Below are 19,889 nucleotides of genomic sequence, written 5' to 3'. Positions count from 1 at the left end.
TCTCCTTCAAAAATAAATAAACATTAAAAAGAAAAAAATTTAAAACATATGAACGTGCAGCTATAACTTCACATTAGAGAAATGCATGTGTAGCTATATTTTCACATTTTTGCCATCATGCGTTAGTAGATACCTCTCACCTTAGGCTGTCCAGTATCTGAATACCTCTTCTATTTTGGAATACTGGCTACATCAAAATATCTCCACTGCAAAGTCAGAGTGGGGTTGTAAAAAAGAAAAGCCACCGTTTTTCATTGTCTTTCTGTATCCTGATTTCTCCTTTCTCCCATCTCTACTACTATTGACATTAGATGATAGGAAGTGCCCAGCAGGGCTGAACTGAGAGTGGGCATCTCTGGGTTGCCCAAGTGGAAAAGCAAAGGAAGGGGAACTGACTTATGTCATTTAAGCACTTAATGTTCCAATGCTTTATAGATGCATTATTTCGTGTAATTATCATAAGCACTTTATAATATAGGAGCCACCTTTATTCCCATTCCACAGATGGAGAAACTGAAGCTTGGACAACGTGAGTGACTTGCTAGTCATTGGTAACACCAGAATTCAGACTCAGTTCTGTCAAGTGAAACCCCTGGCCTGGCTGGGTGGGTGGACGAGGCTCAGTTCCATGTGAGCAGCACACAGAGCAGTCACACAGGGAAACACAATCATTCCAAGAGTCTACTCAAGGATCCTTTACCTACTCCAAACCTGGCAAAATGCCTGTCACTGGACCCTGCTGCCTCCTCTCTTGCCCTCAAAGGTCCCCGCTGGCCAATTTTTGGTTGCTTATTTAACTGAAATAAAATACGCTGGTGGTATTTCAACCTTATTTCATTTTATTTCCACTTTCCAGAGGGAATGCCATAATGAGAGCTTCCATGTATTGGGAATAAACAGTCCCACTCCGGCCAATGTAATTTTTTTTTCTCAGACTCCTCACCCCTTCCCTAAATTGGATCTACATTTCCAAGGCAGATATGTCACCCTTGCAAGAAACTCCCACTCATGTGAGAACAGGAGATTCATCTAGTGCGCCCTGGATCCGTGCTTAGAGTATCTGTCAACTTTAGTTCCCATTTATAATTTCCTTTTGAACCTGCTGATGATGTAGGACACAATGGTGTAGTGCCTTGTTTCTTTATAATTTAGCCCTTGGGCCAACATAACACTCAATATATGCTAGGCACTACCTCAATCAGTTTACATACACTTGCTCTCTCAATCATCAAAACAATCCTCTGAGGCAGGTACCAGCAGCCACATTTCATAGATGGGAAAACTGAGAACAGAGATACTCAGTGACTCACTCCAGGCCACACACCTAGTAAGTGGTGGAGATGGGATTTGGACCCAGGCAGTCTGACACTATAGTTCATACCTTTCAAACCATCACACTAGACTGCCTCCCCAGGCTAATGTAACAAAATTCCTGTCCAGTTTCTGACAACCATCACCTCTTTTGCTCCATCCATCTTTAAAAAAAAATATTTTAAAGTTTATTTGTTTTTGAGAGACAGAGAGAGACAGAGAGACAGAGAGAGAGAGAGAGCAGGGGAAGGGCAGAGAGAGAGGGAGACACAGAATCTGAAGCAGGCTCCAGGCTCTGAGCTGTCCGCACAGAGCCTGATGAGGGGCTCGAACCCACAAGCTACGAGATCATGACCTGTGCTAAAGTCGGACGCTTAACCAACTGAGCCACGCAGGTGCCCCCATCTTTATTCTGTTATCCCATTCTCTTTAGTCACTCCAGGTCACTTGTTGTTCCCCTGGGGTGCCACACACCCTGTGCCTTTCCTTGAGACTTCATTCACTTGGAAATTCATTTCCCTATTAGTTTATTGAACAAACATCCACCGATATTTCCAGGCCTTGCTCCAAAATCATCACTTCTGTAACTTTTTCTCATCTGCTTGGACCAAATGCATCCCCTATTTATGCTATCATAGCACTGTGTATATAATTCAATTATACCATTTACTACCTTATACTGTAGGAATTTGTTAGTCTGTCGTCCCCACTCAAACATAAGTTCTGGAGGCCAGGGATAGTGTCTTATTTGACTGCATCTCTAACATAGTGACAGCATACAGTAGATGTCCAGTAAATATTTGTTGTATTGAATCAAATGGGGGTAGGGAGTAGCTCACTGCTTGCTAGACATGTCTACTTGGTTACTTAAGTTACCTTAAATTCAGTATGTCTAAAAACAAACTCATCATCTTCCCTCTACATCTGGCTTCCACCTCTGATTTCTTTCTTTCTTTCTTTCTTTCTTTCTTTCTTTCTTTCTTTCTTTCTTTCTTTCTTTCTTTCTTTTTCTTTCTTTTTCTTTCTTTCATTTTTGCTAATGCTATTATCATTACTGGAGTTACTCAGGTTGGCTTACTTCTGACTTCTACTTCTCTCTCAGCCCCCACATAAATTCACAACAGTACCAAAGTCCTACTCTTTCTTTTCTTTTCAAACTCACTGAATTTATTCTGGCAATACAATGAGGCTCTGAGCCAAGGAATCAATAAGCTGAAGCCCTTATCACCCTTTTGGACTGTTACTGTAAAAGCTTTATTAATTCATTCCCCACCTTCAGGATCTTTCCTTTGCCACCCACCCTCATAACCCATCCTATACATACCCTGAAATCAGGAAAAATCATCACCATCTTCATCATCAAACATGTATGAAGCATCTTTTGTGTGTAATACATTACATTCAGGCCCTGCGTTCAATAAACTTGTAATATTTAATGTTGTTGTTTTTTTTTTCTGAGAGAGAGAGTGCAAGTGGGGAAGGGGCAGAGAGAGAGGGAGACAGAGGATATGAAGCGGGCTGTGCACTGACAGGGTGACAGCAGCAAGCCTGATGCAGGGCTTGAACTCACAAACTGTGAGATTAAGGCCATGAGCTGAAATTGGACATTCAACTGATTGAGCCACCCAGGTGGCCCAATAAATTTGCAATCTGAACAGGGAAAAGCCGCATGCATATAAAACAAACAAGTCAAGGTAGCGTACCAATGAGTGATGTAGAATATAATCTACAGAAATTGAAGGGAGAGATTGCTCTCAGGGGGGAAGTGTAGAAAAGATGCCTGAATGCAGTGGGACTTGAGACTTAAAGATGGATAGGACTTAGATTTTAAAGGTAAAAAGGAGAGAAATCTTGAGCCAAGATAACAAAATTGAACCTTATTCATTAGACAACATGGTATCTTTGAAAAATATTTTTTGGGGGAGGAGGGTAGGATGGTGAGAGAATGACTTTTTAAAATACGTATATTTTGGGGGGAGTGCCTGGGTGGCTCAGTGGGTTAAGTGTCTGACACTTGATTTCAGCTCGGGTCATGATCTCCTGGTTCATGGGATTGAGCCCTGCATCAGGCACTGTGTTGACAGTGCAGAGCCTGCTTGGGATTCTCTCTCCCTCTCTCTTTGCCCCTCTCCCACATGCATGTACACAAACTCTCTCCCTCTCTCCCTCTCAAAATAAACTTAAAAAAATAAAAATAAAAAAATACACATTTTTAAATTGAAGTATAGTGGGCACACAATGTTACATTAGTTTCAGGTGTACAACACAGTGATGCAACAACTCTATATGTCATGCTGTGCTCACCATAAGTGTTGCTACTGTCCATCACCATTCAACACTATTATGATATCATTGACTATATTCCCTATGCTGTACCTTTCATCCTCTGTGACTTATCCATTCCATAACTGGAAGCCTGTACCCCCCCGGCACTCCCTTTCACCCATTTTGTCTATACCCCCCATCCCCTCCTCTGGCAATCATCAAGTTAACTTTTTCTTAAAAAAGATGACCTGGGATTGATTTGATTGGGGGTAATGGTAAGCTGGGGAAGCAATTTAGGAAATGATTTTGATGTGAACAGGGTCTAGCCAAAGAGGGTAACAGGAATCAAAAGGAAAGGTCAAATATGAGAAGCACTCCCTCGCTTGCAAAACTTCAATTAGACAGCAAGTTCCTTGAGGAAAGTTTTTATGTCACTTTGTTTCTCCTGCTGTAACAGGCACAATGCCTTACACACAACATTTACTGATTGACTTAGTAAAATGAAAAATCAGAATAAGAATGACAAACATTAGAAAATGTACTATGGTAAACACATTTTGTACAGAAAATGTAGATTGAAGTGAGGGAGCTAGGGTGCGGTTTGGACAGTTGCAGTGGGCAAAATAAAACAGCCAGGCACAGGTAGCAGAAATTTGGCTGAAGAGGCAAAATCCCAAATGAAAGGTAAAGCAGTGACATTAAAATTTTTCCATGTCAAGAAGCAGCCCAAAAGAGTAGTTTCCTTGAATGTTTTCCGAACAGGAAATACTCCAGGGTAAAACTGTCTTCATGATGTGAATAAAACATCTCAAATTGCTTGGAAGGTACTTGAAAGCCCTGGTATTTTCCCTGTCTGCAGTTTTCCTTGAAAATGCACTGACATATTTCACTTGTTTATTAACCCTTAGTTGAAAACAACCAGGCTTATCTTAATAAGCACTTTTGGTTGGTTGGTGGACAGGCAGGTTGGTCTGCTGGTGGGAGATTCCACATCTTTATTTGGCCTTTGCTCTTTGGTTTGGGTTAGTGGGTTTGACAGGCTTTTCATCTGTGGAAAAATCTATCCTCCCTGAAAACACCATTAGAGTAATCTTGGTAACCTGCTTGTATAAATCTCTCCACCCCCCAAAAAGGGCAATTTTTGCGGGGGCATGGAGGAATTTTTGATGTTTAAGACTGACTCTCAGCAGGAGTCTTCTAAGGCCCAAGCCCTAGGGAACACAGGCCTCCCTATTAGGTCACCAGGTCCGCTTCCTGCTCTGTGCTCTTTTCTTTCTTCCAAAAGGCAGCAAGAATTTGACTTGCACGTTTTTATCCAACTGCCCATCTACTGTTTCCCAAAGTTCCTTCCTACTTCCCAGCCAACAGATTAAACCCACAGTCAGACCTAGTCTTCCCTAATCCCCACCCTTCCCTGACACAAACACACACATCCCATTAGAAGGACTCTAATGCTGGTCACTACAAGGAAATAAGTATATGGGAGTTCACAAAAGCCACACGTTGCAAAGGCTTAAAAGAGGGCACAAAAAGTTATTTTGGCAATTGTTTCTATTCTGTATTGAAATGTAAATGGACTAGACCTTTTTACCCTGAGCTTCTTTCAGCAAGCTTATTTGATAGTTTTCTTGGGCCAACTCCCACACGCTTGTTCTATAGGTCTTTTATTCTTGGGTTCAAAGTGCATCAGCCTTCCCTCCACCCATCCCCATGAGAAACTTCCTCACTCACACACTCTCCTCAGCTCAGTCACATCCATCAGTCATGCGGACGACTGCACAAGAGTTCAGAAGGAGCTGGGATTTCCTGTTCAGGTGGAACAGCATGTATGAAGTAGTGGATGAGCCCTATACCCAGACTCAGGTGAAATTCATTTATGTGGTAATAGCACACCAGGTTGGCATCTTCATCTCAGGGTCCTCCACTCTACAGTCAATGCCATCCTAGTTCATTCCCTGAAATCTTCTGCCCAAATAGATCTCCCCACAAGAAGATTTTGAAATGCCAGCAATAAGATCGTTGGGGGAAGTTTTTATCAGCAAACATTTATTGAGGGCCCACACTGTGTACAAGGCACTATGTGGATTCCCGTGTGGGACAGAATGATGCAAAAGACTTCAGCTTCTGCCTTCAAGGTACTTACAGTCTAGTGGAGAAGATGAGTGCGAATCAAACTAATTACAATTCAAGGAAGAGCAGAACAAGCAATATAGCAGAATACAAACAAAGCTCTTCAAGGGCACAGAAAAGAGAAAACAAAGTTTGCCTGTGGCAAAGGACAATCAGGGGATTAGAGGTTTCATGTAGCTGAGCTGGTCCTGAAGGATGAGCAAGACTTGGACGCACAGAAATGAGGTTTAAAGAGAGAATTCTAGGCCAAGAGAAGGATATGAATAGCATGAACAAAAGCACAGGCGGGAACGTAGAGGATGTTTGGATAAAGCAGATCATCCTGACAGGTGCAAGGGAGGGAAATAAGGCTAGAAACGGAGGTTGCAGATACACTATGGAGAGCTGCGCTGTCATTCTGAGCCTTCAGGTGTACCTGGATAAAATTTCAGGATCTTAAGACTGTAGCAACATCTTAACCATCGTTAGCTAACACACTAATTGAGAACAAGGTGGAGAGGAAAGGCAGGCACAGTACTCAAGGAAGTGGGAAGGCACAGCAAATTTCTCACTCTCCATTATCGCCCAGGGCAGGTCAGGTGACCACCAACCCCACCTTCTCAGACTCCACAACATCAGAGAAAAGTGGCTGAGGTGGGCTGCCTTCAGTCTGCAAAGTCACGTTCTGTGCAAAGGAAATGAGAAGGAAGAGTGAGAGGTACATTGGCCGTCTAATGGATTATCAAGGAGTTGTTATGAACAGCTTTGTCACCTTACTGTGCTGCAAAGAATTCATTACTCTCTTAAAATGATGCATTCAAGAAAATGCAATGTTCTCTGTTTCTAGGAGTTCAGGTTTATTAGATTCCCTGATTATAGTTAACAAGACTGTATTGCATGCTTGAAAACTGCTAAGAGAATAGATCCTTAATGCTCTCACCACACAGACTAAAAGACAACTGTGAGAGGTGGTGAATGTGTTAACTAACTTTATTGTGGTAATCATTTTGTAATCTACATGTATATCAAATCATCACATCATACACCTTAAATTTTCGCAATATTATATGTCAATTACATCTCAATAAACATGGGAAAAAATAAGAGGCCACAATGTTTATGAAGCAGATATGGCACCTACGATGGCAGCATCTAAGCTAAGGTGCCTTTTAAAATTGATTTATTTACTTTTGAGAGAGACAGAGACAGCATAAGTGGGAATGGGGCAGAGAGAGAGGGAGAGAGGGAGAGAGAGAGAGAGAGAGAGAGAGAGAGAGAGAGAGAGAGAATCCCAAGCAGGCTCCACACTGCCAGCTCAGAGTCAGACATAGGGCTTTAACTCATGAAACTGAGATCATGACCTGCACCAAAACCAAGAGTTGGACGCTTAACAGACTGAGCTACCCAGGAACCCTAAGCTATTAATCCAGATCACACTAGGTCAATATCACACACACTCACACACACACACACACACATACACAACCACCACCACCACCACCCCAGAGCCCTTGTATCAGGAAGGTTCAAAAGTATAAAAGGAAAAAGAAGACAAGACCATCTTTTCTTGTTTTCTAAAGCAAAACAACACAATATTTCAAAGATGGTCCTGACAGCTTTACATAAAAATAGGTAAATGAAATAGGTCTGTTTTTCAAATGGATTTTATCTGTTTCTTTAGGTTTGGGGGGAGGGTGATCACTTAAAGTTCTGGTGGATATGCAAAATTATTAATAGGATTTTTAGGCCCCCTTGCTGGAGTAGCTACAGCTTAGGAGGAAAAAAAATTACTGAGGCAGAGTTAAGCAAACTTCTGCCTCAGTGCCCAAGTTAATTTTTTTGGCAGAGGAGTGGGTGAGGGGTTTATAGCGGTAAAGGTGGGTGGGGGGTGGGACTATTGAAGTTAGAAACGGAGTGTACATTGTGGGGAGGTGGCAGCCAGGCCATTTCCAGAAGTGTAAGAGTCCTAATATGTTGCACTCAGGGATCCATGCTGTGGGAGGCCTCTTGACAGACAGACAGTGACTGGCAGACACATTTCCTGCAATGCAACAAGCACTTTTCAAATTGTTTCATATATTTTAACTCATTTATGTATCCTATTAACCCTCTGAAGTTGGCATTATTATCATTGCCATTCTACAGAAGAAAGTGCGAGACGTAGAGGTTATGTGACTTGCCCAAGATCATATAACTAGCACATGGCAGAGCCAGGATTTACACCCAGGCAGTCTGGCTCTTGTCCACGATCTAACCATTGTGTGTGTGTGTGTGTGTGTGTGTGTGTGTGTGTGTGTGTCCATATGTATATGAGAGAGAGAGAGAGAGAGAGAGAGAGAGAGAGAGAGAGAGAGAGAGGCAGAGACAGAGAGACTATGCTCACATAGTTCTTTTCATCTCAGAATTGGCTCCCAAGATAATCGCATTCCTTAGACGTAAGCATTGTAAATATTTTGTAGAATTACTTCCTGACTTTTGAAAAAATATATAGGATAAAAATGTATACAATGAAACGTTTAGAAAATATGCATCATGCACACACATACATATGGACACACACGCACAAATTCCGTGTTTATTTTACTCTGAGTGTAACTAACAACAATACTAGCAACAGAAGGAGTTCGTTCCATATACATGACATAGGAATGACCCTGTGCCATGTGGCAATTCTGTGTTAGTTTTAAAGGCCTTTCTCCTCAGGTATCAGACCTCCAAGCCTTTGTAGCATTAAGATTAGTTACTTTCTGCAGCACCTGGGTGACTCAGTCGGTTAAGCATCTGACTTCAGCTCAGGTCATGATCTCACGGTTCTTGAGTTAGAGCGCCACGTCAGGCTCTGTGCTGACAGCTTGGAACCTGGAGACTGCTTCAGATTCTGTTTCTCTCTCTCTCTCTCTCACTCACTCTCACTCTCTCTTGCTCTCTCTTGCTCTGCCTCTACCCCACTCACACACACTCTCTATCAAAAATAAATATTAAAATAACTTCTAAGATTAGTTACTTTCAAACCCATATTCTCTTTCCACACAAGGGAACTGTTTAGAACATGCAAGGAAACAAGTGAGAGAGGAATAATCTAGGCTTGTAGCTGGTATGCTACTTGTACAGCTAGAAGCTAGAAGTCCTCTATGAAATAAGGTAGAAACCTCCTTTTTATCTCTTCAGAACCACAGAATTGTTAGATATGGAAAAGACTGAAGAAATCATAGGTTCCTAGCCCCTCACTCTACATATAGAAATTTGAGTCCTAGAAAGAAGGGCTTACCTAATATCATTCTACCGATCAATGACAGAGCAAGGCTGAAGCCATATCTTTCATGTTCTTTTCACTCTGTGAAGCACAGCACTTGCTTCTAAACTACTCTGAAGACCTAAAACTCTAGATTCCACCATAGAAATATGAACATTTATGTCTACAGAAAAAAGGACATGAAAGTTCATTAACACCTTATTTTATTATTATTTGTTTTTAGTTTTTAAGTAAGCTTCACACCCAGCATGGAACCCAGTGCGGGCTTGAACTCACGACCCTGAGATCAAGACCCGGGCTGAGATAGAGTCAGATGCTTAACCAAATGAGCCACCCAGGTATCCCAATAACACCTTTATAAGTATGAGCCAAAAACTGGAAAAAGCTGAAATGCTCTTCAGTGGGGGCATGTATAAACAAATTGTAGAACACTGGCAATAAAAAAAATTGAAAAACTATTGATACACACAACAACTTGAATGGATCTCAGGGGCATTTTGATTAGGGACATAAGCGGATCATAGTATGTTATACACTTCATGTTTCCATGTACATAACATTCCAGAAATTATAGTGAAGAAGAACAGATCAGGGGTTTCCACGGGGGCAAATGTGACTATAAAAAGGTAGCACAATTAGTTTCTTGGGGGTGATGAAACTGTTGGTCTAAGTATGATGGTGATTACACAAATCTATACATGTGATAAAGTTCACAGCATTATGAGCCCTCCCCTGCCGCCACAAGGTTGAGGGCATGTAAACCCAGGTGAAATTTGAATGAGGTCTGTAGTTTGCTTGGTAGAATATTACACCAGTGATCCTTTCCTGGTTATGGTAGTTATGCGATTATGTAAATGTTAACAATGGGAAAGAGTAGGTGAATCCTTTGTGGGAACTCTCCATATTATTTTAGCAACTTCTATGTGAAGTTAAAACTTATTTCAAAATTTAAAATAAAAGAAAGAAAACTCTAGAAGTCCCATAATGTTTTAGACAGATCTGATGAACCAACATTTATATGGTTTTCTGAAGTTATAACTATGTTTTAAGCAGGCCTGATGAACCAACATCTATGTATTTTTCGGAGTTATAACTAATATGTATCCAGATGCTCAAGTGGCATCTCATTTCACACCCCACTCTATACCCTAGTCTACTTTTTCCAATTTTATTAATAAATAATTGACATACATCACTGTAGAAGTTTAAGGCATACCAGCACGATGTTTTGATTTACATATATTGTAAAATATATGTAATTATCCCAATAGGTTCAGCTAACATCCATGTTTTCATTTAGATAGAATAACAAGAAAAGGAAAAAAATTGTCTTCTTGTAATGAAAACTCATAGGATTTACTCTCTTTACTTTCCTATACATCATACAGCAGTGTTAGCTCTAGTCATCATGTTGTACATCACATTCTTAGTACTTATTTATAACTGGAAGCGTGTACATTTTGACCACCTTCCTCCAATTTCCACTGCCTCACCCCCTGTCTCTGGTAACCACAATTCTGATCTCTTTTTCTGTAAGTTTGGGGTTTTATTTTAAGTTTATTTATTTTTAGAGAGAAAGAAAACACTAATGGGGGAGGGGCTAAGGGAGAGGGAGAGAATCCCAAGCAGTCTCCAAACTGTCAGCACAGAGCCCAACACAGGGCTCGAACCCACAAACCGTGAGATCATGACCTGAGCTGAAGTAGGAGGCTTAATTGACTGAGCCACCCAGATGCTCCATTTTGGGTTTTTTTTTAGATTCCATTTGTGAGATTATATAGTGTTTGTTTTTCTCTGACTTATTTCACTAGCATAATGCCTTCAAGGTCCATCTGTGTTGTCACAAATGGCAGGATTTCCTTGGTTTTTATGGCTGAATAATATTCTATTGTATTATATACCACAACTTCTTTATCCATTCCTACATTGATGGGCACTTAGGTTGTTTCCATGTCTTGGCTATTGGAAATAATGCTGCTATGAACATGGGGGTGCAGATTATCTTTTTGAGTTAGGGTTTTCATTCCCCTATTTCCCGAATACATCTGGATCATATGGTAGTTCTACTTTTAATTTTTTGAGGATCCTCCATACTGTTTTGCATAGTGGCTGCACCAATTTATAATCCCACTTATTGGGATTATACACAAGGGCTATACACAAAGGCTCCCCTCTACTCCACATCCATGCCAGCATTTGTTACCTTTTTGATGGTGGTTTTTCTAATAGTCATGAAGTGATATCTCACTGTGGTCTTAATGTATATTTCCCTAATTACTAATGATGCTGAGCATCTTTTCACGTACCTGCTGACCTTTTGTATATCTTCTTTGGAGGAATGTCTATTCAGGTCCTTTGCCCATTTTCTAATTTGGCTATTTGGGGTTTATAGGAGTTCTGCTATGGGGTTATAGGAGTTCTTTATGTATTTTGGATGTTAATGCCTCATAAGATACATGGTTTGCAAATATTTTTTTTTTCATTCTGTAGGCTGTTTTTTCACTTTGTTGATGGTTTGTTTTGCTGTGTAGACCTTTTTAGTTTGATGCAGTCCCACTTGTTTATTTTTTATTTTGTTGCTTGTGCTTTAGGTGTCATATCCCAAAACAAGTCATAAATACACCTATCAAGGAACTTTATTCCTATGTTTTCTTCTAGGAGTTTCATGCTTTCAGGATTTACATTTAAGTCTTTAATCTATTTGGAGTTAATTTTTGTGAGTGGTATAAGATAGGGTCCAGTTCCATTCTTTTACATGTGAATAGCCAATTATCTCAGCACCGTTTGTTGAAAACACAGTCTTTTTTTCCATTGGGTATTCTTGGTTCTTTTGTCACATATTAGTTAACTGTATATACTTGGATTTATATCTGGGCTCTCAATTCTGTTCCATTGCGTGTTTTTATGCTAGTACCATACTGTTTTGATGACTATGACTTTATAGTATAGCTTCAAATCAGAATGTGTGATGCCTCCTATTTTCTTTTTCTTTCTCGGAATTTCTTTGGCTATTCAGGGTCTCTTGTGTTTTTCCTACTTTGGTAAAAAAAAATGCCATTGGAATCTTGATAGAAATTGCATTGAATATATACATGGCTTTTGGTAGTATTGACAATTTAACAATATTAATTCTTCTAATCCACAAACATGGGATACTTTTTAATTCATTTGTTTTCTTCCATTTCTTTCATTACTGTCTTGTAGTTTTCAGAGTAGAGATCTTCTTCCTTAAATTTGTTCCTAAGCATTTTCTTGTTCTTGATGCTATTGTAAAAGGCATCAATTTATTTCTTTTTTAGAAAATTCATTGTTAATGTATAGAAATGCCACTGGTATTTATGTTAATTTTGTATCCTGCAACTTTACCGAATTCATTGATTAGATCTAACAGTTTTTTGGTTAAGACTTTAGGATTTTCTATATATAAACTCATGTTATTTCAATTTTACTTCTTTTCCAATTCTTATATCTTTTCTTTTTCTTGCCTGATTGCTCCATCTAGGAGTTCTAGTACTATGTTGCATAAGAGTGCTGAGAGTGGGCACCCTTGTCTTGGTCCTGATCTTAAAGGAAAAGCTTTCAAACTTTCACCACTGGGTATGATGTTAGCTGTGGTCTTGTTATATATAGCCTTTATTAGGCTGAGATATGTTCCTTCTATGCCTAATTTGTTAAGAGTTTTTATAATGAATGGAAGTTCAATTCTGTCAAATGCTTTTTCTGCATCTATTGAGATGATCATGAAATTCCTTTCTTTCATTCTATTAATGTGATGCATCACATTGATTACTTTGCAAATGTTGAACTATCCTTACATCTCACAGGTAAATACCACTTGATCATGGTGTATGACCCCTTTCATGTGCTGCTGAATTTGGTTTGATAGTATTTTATCAAGAATTTTGCATCTAGGGGCACCTGGGTGGCTCAGTCAGTTAAGCATCTGACTTCAGCTCAGGACATGATCGTGCGGTTTGTGAGTTCAAGCCCTGCATTGGGCTCTGTGCTGACAGCTCAGAGCCTGGAGCCTGCTTTGGATTCTGTGACTCCCTCTCTCTGCCCCTTCCCCACTCACTCTCTCTCAAAAAATAAATAAATGCTAAAAAAAAATTTAAAAAAAGAATTTTGCATCTATATTAATCGGGGATATTTGCTTGTAGTTTTCTTTTCTGGTAGTGCCCTTTTCTGGTTTTGGTATAATGCTGGCCTCATAAAGAGTTTGGGAGTGTTCTCTCCTCTTGAAACTTTTGGAAGAATTTGAAAATAGGTATTAATCCTTTAAGTATTTGGTAAAATTCACCAGTGAAGTCATCTGGTCCTTTGTTAGATTTTAAATTATTGTTTCAATCTCATTACTAGTAATTGGTCTATCAGATTTTCCATTTCTTCCTGATTCAGTCTTGGTGAATTGTTTCTAAAATTTTCTTCATCTCTTCTAAGTTATCCAATTTGTTGGCATATAATTGTTCATACTAGGCTCTTAGGATCCTTTGAATTTCTGTAGTGTCAGTTAGGTAATGTCTCTTTTTTTCATTTATAATCTTGATGATTTGGGTCCTTTCTCTTTTTTCCTTGGTTAGTCTAGCTAAAGATTTGTTGATTTTGTATCTCTTTTCCAAGAACAAACTCTTAGTTTGGTTAACCTTTTCTATTGTTGGTCTGTTCTCTATTTCATTGACTTATGCTTTTATCTTTATTATTTCCTTTCTTCTGCTAACTTTGGGCTCAGTTTGTTCTTCATTTTCTAGTTCTTCAAGGTGTAGAGTCAGGTTCATTATTTGGGATTGTTCTTGCTTTTTAAATGTAGGCATTTATTGCTATGAACATCCCTCTTAGAACTGTTTTTACTATATCCTATAAGTTTTGGTATGTTTTATTTCCATTTTTGTTTGTCTCAAGAAATTTTTTATTTCCCCTTTAATTTCTTCTTTGACCCATTGGTTGTTCAGGAGAGTGTTGTTTAATTTTCATGTGTTCATGAATTTTCCAGTTTTCTTCTTTTTATTGATTTCTAGTTTCATGCCATCATGGTTAGGGAAGATATCCGGTATTTCAATGTTCTTGAATTTTCTAAGAATTGTTTTGTGGCCTAACATATATATGGTCTATCCAAAAAATGTTCCATGTGCACTTGAGAAGAATATGTATTCTGCTGTTGTTGAATAGAATGTTCTGTATATGTCTATTAGGTCCATTTGGTCTATAGTGTTGTTCAAATCTGCAGTTTCCTTATTGATTCTCTGAATGATGTATCCATTGTTGAAAGTGGGGTATTAGAGTCCCCAACTATTATTGTATTTCTGTTAATTTCTTCTTTTAGCTCTGTTAGTTTTGGCTTATATATTTATGGGCTCTAGTGTTGGACAGACAAATATTTATAAGTGTTATGTCTTCTTGATGTATGGATCCCTTTATCATTACATAATGACCTTCTTTGTCTCTTTTTACCATTTTTAGTTTAAAGTCTATTTTGTCTGATATAATTATAGCTACTCTTGCTTTTTTTTTTTTGAAATGTCTTTTTCCATCCCTTCACTCTCAGTCTATGTGTGTCTTTAAGGCTAAAGTGAGTCTCTTGTAGTCAGCATAGTTTTCAATGTTTTTTTTAAATCCATTCAGCCATTTTTTGTCTTTTAACTGAATAATCCATTTACATTTCAAATAAGTATAGATAGATAAGGACTTATTATTGCCATTTTAAAAATTGTTTTCTGGTTGTTTCACAGATCTCTTTTTCTTTGTTTCTTATCCTGCACTTTTTTGTTGTTGTATTTGGTGTATTTTAATATCAGCATTCTCTGGCCTCTTTACAGTGTTCTCTTGTGTAATTACTATGAGATTTTCCCTTGTGCTTAACATGAGGTTTACATAAAATACCTTAAATTTGTAATTCCTTATATTAAAATGATAAAAATTTAACTTCAATAAAATTCATAAACTTTACACTTTTCCTTCTCCTCCCCCTCACATTTTAGGTTACTGCTGTTAGCATTTACGTGTATTTTTTTAAGTTTATTTACTTTTTTTGAGAGAGACAGAGAGAGGGTTAGCAGGGGAGGGGCAGAGAGAGGGAGAATCTCAAGCAGGCTCCACTCTGTCAGTGCAGAGCCCGACAGGGGACTCAAACTCACGAAACTGTGAGATCATCACCTGAGCCAAAATAAAGAGTCACACACTCAACCGACTGAGCCACCCAGGTGCCCCACAATTTACATGTTTTTGAGATCATGTAACTAATAACAGATTAATGTATTTATGGTTATTTTTCCTATGTTCTTTCTTCTAACTTCTAAACTAGAGTTGTAAGTATATTATACACTACTAGTACCGTATTGCAGAATCTATGACTATATATCTACCATTACCAGTGAGATTTATACTACCTTTTTATGTTTTTATGATATTAATTATCATAGTTTTACTTCCAGTCAAAGAATTCCTGTTAGCATTTCATGTAAGGCAGGTCTGGTGGTAATGAACTCCCTCAGCTTTTGTTTGTTTGAGAAAGTCTTTATCCCTTCTTTGTTTCTGAAGAACAGCTTTGCTGGGTATAGAATTTGTGGTTGAGTTATTTTTTCCAATATTTTAAATATGTCATCCCATTCTCTCCTAGCCTGAAAATTTCTGTTGAGAAATCCACCAATCTTTTGGGGGTTCCCTTGTATGTAGCATCTCTCTTTTCTCTTGCTGCTTTTAAAATTCTTTCTTTCAACTTTTGACAATTTAATTATATGTCTTGGATTCAACCTGTTTGGGATCCTTTGGGCCTCATAGGGGATGTCCATTTATCTCCCCAGGTTTGGGACATTTTCATTATTGCTTTAAATATACTTTTCTCTTTCTTTTCTCCTTCTGGAATTCCCATAATGTGAATATTTTCTTTTCATTTTGTCCCATAATTCCCACAGGCTTTCCTCACTTTTTCATTCTTCTTTCTTTTCTCCTCTGACTGGGTAATTTGCAATGTCCTATCCTCCAGGTCACCTGATTCTTTCTTCTACATGGTCAAGCCTACTTTTGAAACTCTCTATTGTATTCTTCAGTTCAGTTATGGTATTTTTCAATTTTAAAATTTCTGTTTGTTTGTGTTTTTTAATGCTTATTGTTGAGAGAGAGAGAGAGAGAGAGAGAGAGAGAAAGAGAGAGAGAGAGAGAGAGAGAGAGAGAGAGAGAGAATGTGAGCCCAAGTAGGGGAGGAGCAGAGAGAGGGGGAGACAGAGGATCTGAAGCAGGCTCCACACTAACAGCAGAGAGTCCGATGAAGGGCTTGAACTCACGAACCATGAGATCGTGATCTGAGCTGAAGTCAGATGCTTAACCAACTGAGCCACCCAGGTGCCCCTGTTTGTGCTTTTTTTAAATTTTTTTTAATGTTTATTTATTTTTAAGAGAGAGAGAAGGAGATAGAGCATGAGCAGAGGAGGGAGAGAGAGATAGGGAGACACAGAATCTGAAGTGGGCTCCAGGCTCTGAGCTGTCAGCACAGAGTCTGATGCAGTGCTCGAACTCATGAGCTGTGAGATCATGACCTGAGCTGAAGCCGGACACTTAACCGACTGAACCACCCAGGCATCCCATCTGTTTGTGTTTTATTGATGGTTGCTATTTCCTCATCAAAATTCTCATTTTGGTCATGCATTGTTTTCCTAATTTCATTTAGCTGTCTGTGTTTTCTTGTAGTTCACTAAACTTCCTTAATAGGATTATTCCAAATGCACTGACAATTATAGATCCCCATTTTTTTAGGGTCAGTAATCATGGTTTTATCAATTTCCTTTGATGGTGTCATATTTACCTGCTTTTTCAGGATCCTTGATTTCTTACATTTGTATCCATGCATTTAAGTAATTGAGCACCTCTTCCAAACTTTACAGATTTGCTTTGGCAGAAACAACTCTTCACCAGTCAGCTCAGTTTGGGTTTTCTGGGCATCTGCTGGTAATGTCCTTGGGCAGAGATGACTGGTATTATGATCTATTTTTGGATGAGGCAATAGTTTGAACTCTGAAGACAGGAATGGGGGGGTGTGCTACTGGCTGAGAACAGTTGGCTAGGACTGCTGGCTTGGTTCCCTACCCAAGTGAGGCTGCAGGATGGGCTCCACTGTTGCCTGGATTCTCTGATCATAACTAGTAGATGGTTGGAACTGGATACTACATTATTCACTAGTGGATGGGGCTATGAATTGGTTTCCCTGCCCTGCCAAGGGAGCCAGCCAGGGCCCAGAGTCCATACAGCTTGTTGTTTGGGGGCCAGAATCAGGCCTGAGTGTGCACTTAATTCACTTGCCAGGTGAGGCCACCAGTTTTGCTCTTCAGAAGGGGGGACCCACAGGCTGTGCTCTCTATTTAAGTGCCACTATACACAGGGCTGTTGAATGGACTATGCAGCTTCCCATATCCTCTGGTTAGGTTCCCTGGTTAGACAATCTGAAGATTTTATTCAGTGATGAGCAGGGCTATGAATCAGATTTCCTGACTGGGCACAGCAGGAGAAGCAGCTCTAAAGCCAGTAAAGCTCTTTGTTGTCTTAACTCAAGCCAACCCACACCCCAAGTTCCCTGACCGAACAGGGCCGCTGGCTTTATTCTGAAAACTCTCAGTTCTGCCCACTTGCCTTTCGGCTTGAGTGCCGCTGGACTGCACAGCTTTCAGGAGTTGTTTCCAGACCTTCCAGTTAGATGGGGCCAGAAGACAGTCTTCACAGTGGGTGGGGCTATGTCTTAGCTCCCTTGCCTGGGTGGGATGGGGAGAGACTGCTCTAGGCCACTGTCAATTTCTTGGTCTCTCTGGTTTGGATGAGACAGGAGCTACCCTCAGCCTTAGCTAGAAATCAATCTCCCTGCCTTTATATACAGAAGGCTTCACCACAACTGGCTTTGCCCTAGGGGTGATCAGCTCTGCCTGCTGGTCTCTCTGCTCAAGTGCCACTGGGCTGCACTGCTTCTGGAAGTTGTCACCAGCCCTTCTGGTCAGATAGGGCTGGAAGACACTCCCCAAAGTGGGTGGGACTGTGATGCAGCTCCTTGCTTGGGCCTGGGCAAACTAGGCTCAAGTGTTGGCAAACGTCCTTGTTTGAGGATCCACATCTAGGTCTGCACTCCACAAAGTACTTTAGTTAGAGTGTTCCCCCAACTTGATTCTGTGGGTAAGCAAAGCTGCCATTGGGATTACCCTTTGGGCCAAGATTCCTACACTAGATGTTTCAATCCATTCCCCCTCCTCCACCATAGTCAGATTCCCAGTGGTTGAGCCCCACAGATTCCCCTGAAATCCCCGTGGTGTGAGATCAGAGTAGGGATTCTCACAAAGTGAGCCCCAATGTAGGGGGGGGTGATAATTGTCCCCAGTGGGTTCTCTTTCCCCATGGGAGGAACTGAAGGCTCACGGGAGACCTCTCTGCATAGTGCTGCAATAGACTGAAGGAGGAGCAATGCATAGCCACTTCTCACCCTCCTAATGCAGTCTGTCTGGGTCTCTGTGGAGCAGAAGGGTACTTCAGCCTCACCCCCATATACTAGGATCCTCTCAGCTGTGTCTCGTTCTTGATTTGATGTTAGTTGTTCTTCTTGTGAGGGGAAACAAAGTCAGGAGCAACCTAGGTTGCCATCTTGGTGACGTCACTCTCCCCTAATTTTTTTTTTATCCATAGCACTTAAACCCTTAATAAAAATACATTTGTTTACTGTATATCTCCCCCAACTAGAATGTAAACTTAATGTTAAAGATTTTATTTCATTCACTACTTTATCCCCAACACCTAGAGTAGTGCCTGGCACACTACAGGTATTCAACAAATATTTGTTGAATGAATAAGTGAATATGAGTGTGTTGGCCCTGAAATAAAGGTATAATAAAAAATTGTATAGTAGGTTACATTTCCTTGTTGCATGGGATGAATTTCCCTTAGGTTTTCTTTTTACACAATTACTCAAAATGGTAATTCTGTTCTGTCATTTACATATTATTTGCTGCATTATGAAAGACTTGTTGGGACAACGACATAGCTTCTAGGAGACCACACATTCTGAAATGGTTCCTTACCCAATATTAAAAGAAAGAAAATTTTACCTCTCCTGGGTAATTGCCTACGCTTTCCTCCCTTCTACAATGCATAAAAGATTGTACTTACAAGAGCTAGCCACCAGAGGGTACTGTTTATTCAATTATCCTTCCTTGATATCTATTGTGTACCAAGTCATGTGCTGGGTATAAAAAAGTGGATAGGACACAGTTCCCACTCTCAGAGATTACAGCCTGGTGGGGAGACAAATTGGTACACAGAAGTGCTATGATGGAAGTATGCATAGGGCACTCCATATACACATGGGGAACCAGACTAGGAAGATGGGGAGAAAGGTATAGAGCATGGGTGATGTCCCTGAAGGAGATGGTGCCCGAGTTGAGTCTTAAAGGACAAGCAGCAGTCAGTCAGCAGAAAAGAGGAATCTAAGTCCTGTGAAGGCAGATGCCATGTTCACATTGCATTCCCAATGCCTGGACCAAGGCAGAAACATGCTTACATATTTGTGGAATGAGCACAGTATAAAGTGCAAGTAGTAAAAGGGCATGCTAGAGATACAGGCAGGATCTAGATCATTGTGGGTCTTATAAACCTTTACCTTAATGGTGATGAGGAACAATGGAAGGGTTTGTGCTAGGGGAGTGACATGCGGGCTTTGCAGTTTAAAAGGCTCATTCCCACAGCAATGTGGAAAATGGATTTGAGGGGTAGAGAATGAGTCAGAGAGACTAGTTAGGACCTGCAGTTTCTGAGATGAATGTGGCATGGTCATGGCCATTGCCTTTAAGAAGCGGATAGTCCAACAAAGGAAACAAGATGTAATCAGGTAGTTCTAATCCAGCAGAGCAGGCAGTGTGACAGAGGTATGTACAGGCTCTTTGGCCCAAGTTCATGCAGCTACTGGATGGCAGAGTCAGTATCAGAACTC

The 19,889-nt window shown here is 40.1% G+C and overlaps 1 protein-coding gene across 2 annotated transcripts in view; it reads right to left on the bottom strand.

Annotated features, from left to right (window-relative positions):
- The window catches only part of MID2 (midline 2), a 97,845-nt gene that overhangs the window by 25,571 nt on the left and 52,385 nt on the right, over window positions 1-19,889 (bottom strand). The window lies entirely within an intron of this gene.

The sequence above is a fragment of the Panthera tigris genome, chromosome X (genome assembly GCF_018350195.1).
Source record: "Panthera tigris isolate Pti1 chromosome X, P.tigris_Pti1_mat1.1, whole genome shotgun sequence".
NCBI lineage: Eukaryota > Metazoa > Chordata > Mammalia > Carnivora > Felidae > Panthera > Panthera tigris.
This window is presented reverse-complemented; position numbering and strand designations above follow the sequence as displayed.